This window comes from Marmota marmota, unplaced genomic scaffold (assembly GCF_001458135.2).
Source record: "Marmota marmota marmota unplaced genomic scaffold, marMar, whole genome shotgun sequence".
Lineage (NCBI taxonomy): Eukaryota > Metazoa > Chordata > Mammalia > Rodentia > Sciuridae > Marmota > Marmota marmota.
In genome coordinates, this window is record NW_026000260.1 from 493,413 (window position 1) to 496,699 (window position 3,287).

Sequence of the window (3,287 nt, forward strand, 5' to 3'; positions counted from 1 at the left end):
CTTAAGTTCTCTTTTGTTTTAAGTGATAACACCAGATTTAAATAAGGAACACATTTAGGAAGCTGAGTATTTGAAAATAGGCTTCATCACTATTTTATCGAGTACAACAAACTTAATTAGATTCATGTGCAATGTATGTTACCTTGCTATAAACAGTTGAGCAGATGGCTGTCATTAATACTGCTTCTGCTCAGTTCAAACCACATCTTGACATCTTTTTTGTCAGAAACTAGTTTCAATATTTGTCCGTAAATTCAACTGCTCTCCCTAACACAATGTATAACATGACCTTATCATTATATAACAAAAGCAACAGCCTTAGGCCCACCTCTCCCCAGCAGGGTTCTTTGTGCAATCACCTCCCTTTTCTCTGTGGCTGATGCTCCCAGCAGCCCTGGATGCTAGATTAGTGGCATCTCTAGGCTGTGAAGAAAGGTGGGGATGACCAAACCAAGACAGTAAGGGTAAACTCGGGATTAGATGAAACAGGTACATGAGAGAGTACTTTCTGGAATAATGAAAATGTTCTGTTTCTTAATCTACAGTGGTTATATGATTGTATATATATGCAAAAATGTATCAACCCATAAATTTAATATTTGTACACTCACTATATGTAAATTACACCCCAACAACCCAATTATCTTGAAGGAAAAAACCTCCAGGGGCATTATTAAGTTAATGTAAGAAACATGACTATAAAAAGTATTATAAGTTACAGGAAAACTTATTACCTTGGATGTGGAATACTTTTAGCAGCAAGGCACAAAAGGCAGAATAAATATTTATGTCCATTCGCAATTCCATTCAATTCAACAAATTTTAGAGATAGGTATGTGGTAGGCACTTGGGATACAAGAGTAAGTAAAATAAAGGTCTTTCACTAAGAAACTTACATTCTGACAGAAGGTAGTGGGCAATTTTGGTGCTCCACTCAAACTTTCTGTGACCCCTTCTTCTGTTTGGTGTAATCCTTCCAAGCCTCATTTTGCTCCTGATTCTAACAGCCCACACTCCTAGAACTGCTTGAGCAGAGAACTAGAAGTGCCTCAGAATTGAGTCCCCTTACCTTCCCAATTGAAGGGTGCAACATTACCAAATCATAACTTCTTTATCTCATGTTGGGACAAACTTTAAGTAGGAATTACACTCCAGAGTTCTGTGGGACCTAGTTAAATCTTTCCTCCCTCTGAGATTGCACCCTCACTTGGATTCTTCCTCTTCCTTATTCTGATTCTCCCATAATTGTGCTTCAGCTTTTAAGGACCCAATTTTAGTACATGGCCTTCCTTAAAAATGGTAGCAATAATTTTTCTTATTCATCTTGCTTTTCCAGAATTTAGATACTCTCTATTAAGAAGTGGATTGTAGCTGGGAACAATGGTGCACACCTGCAATTCCATGCTGAGGCTCGAGGATTACAAGTTTGAGGCTAGCCTGGGAAATTTAGTGAGACCCTTCTCACTAAAAAAAATTCTAAAAAATAAAATGGGGATGTAGCTCAGTGGTAGAGTGCCCCTGCATTCAATCCCCAGTACCACTAAAAGAAATAGAAATAAAAGAAGTGGAATCTGTGTCCCCTACTCTGGAAATTGGGTAGGACATCAGAAGGGACCCTGACTTCTGAGGCTGGGACAAACAAGGAATTTTAATTAGCTTTTCATCACTATGACCAAAATACCTGGCATAAACAACTTAAAGGGGGAAAGATTTATTTTGGCTTATGATTTCAGGGATTTCTGTTCATGGTCACTTGGCTTCATTGTTCTGGGCCTGAGGTGAAGCAGGACACCATAATATAAGGGTAGAAGAAAGATGCTCAGCTTATGGCAGCCAGGAAGAGAGAGGAGATGGGAGACAAGAAATAATCTTCCAGGGAAAACACCTAGTGACTATTTCCCCAACTAGGTCCCACCTACCAGTAGTCCATTCAACTATCAATGGATTAATCCACTTATGAGTCTTCATGATCCAGTCATTTCCCAAAAGCCCCACCTCTGAACATTGCTGCAATGGGGACCAAACCTTTAAAATATGAGTCTTTGGGGGATACTTCATATTCAAGTCTTGCTACACAGCCACCATCATACTGTGAGGAGGCATGTGAAAAGGAATCAAGGTACCTCAGATTCTGCTAAAATGTCCCAGCTGGCAGTGAGCACAAAATTTGAAACCTTGTGTTAACATCTCTCAGAAGTAGATTCCTCCATCCCATTCCTCCAGCTCTTGATTTAACCATTGAATCAGTGCCACATGAGTAGACATGAGCCTTACCCCCAGGGACTGTCCAAATTGGAGATAAGTGTGCAAAAGAAATGAGTGTTGTTGTTTTAAGTCACTAACTTTGGGAGTGGTTTGTTATGCCATGGTAGTTGCAAGAATGTTAAACCAAAGACATAGGTGAGATAGCAAATAGAAAAAAATGAACCAAATTTATATGCTGTACTCTATTTTAGAAGATTACTGATATGGTACAGAGAGAAAGAGCAGCAGGAGAAGAATTGGTTATACATTGGTCTGTGGGGGGCCAGCTGCTTTATGGACAAGGATGAAGTGAAAATTGAGCAGAATTGAAGGAGATGAAGGCCAAGGCAGAGAGAACAGAACAAAATGCCCTCATTCAGCAGAAACCCTGGAATGCTGAAGGCAAAGCTGAGGGGCTATTGTGGTTGCATGGAGTAAGCAAGAGACAGTAGGGTAGAGGGATAGAGAGGTAATAAAGGACCCACAGATTATAATAGGCCCTTGCCTACATGGTAAGGATTTTGACTGACATTCTGAGTGAGAACAGGGCTTGTGAAGAAAATTGTGTAGGATAGACATGTGATCAGGCTAACACCTTGAAAAGAAAAATTTCAGTAGCTTCTCTATTGAGAATCAACTGTAAGAGGTCTAATGTTAGAATCAAGGAAACAAGGTAGGAGGTGACAGGACTCAGTCAGGTAATAGAAGATTGTGGCTCAGAGCAGAGTGGCAGCAGAAATGGTGAGATGTGTTTGGATTCCAGATCATTCAGACATAATGACAGAGTTTGCTTAAGGATTGGATGTGGGCCAGGAGAGACACAGAGGAGCCAAGGGTGACTGCAGGGTGTTTTGCGTAAGCAATTGGCAGGACAGGCTCCACTGCCATAAACGCAGGATGGAAAGACTGTGGGTGGAACAGTCCTATGATAGGGTTAGGGACAGAGACCGGGAGTTCTTCAGCCCCACTCGGGCCTTCCGTGGAAAGTGGGAAAGCCCTGGAGAAACCTCAGAGCACTCTCAGGTTGGGTAGGAGGAAGAGTG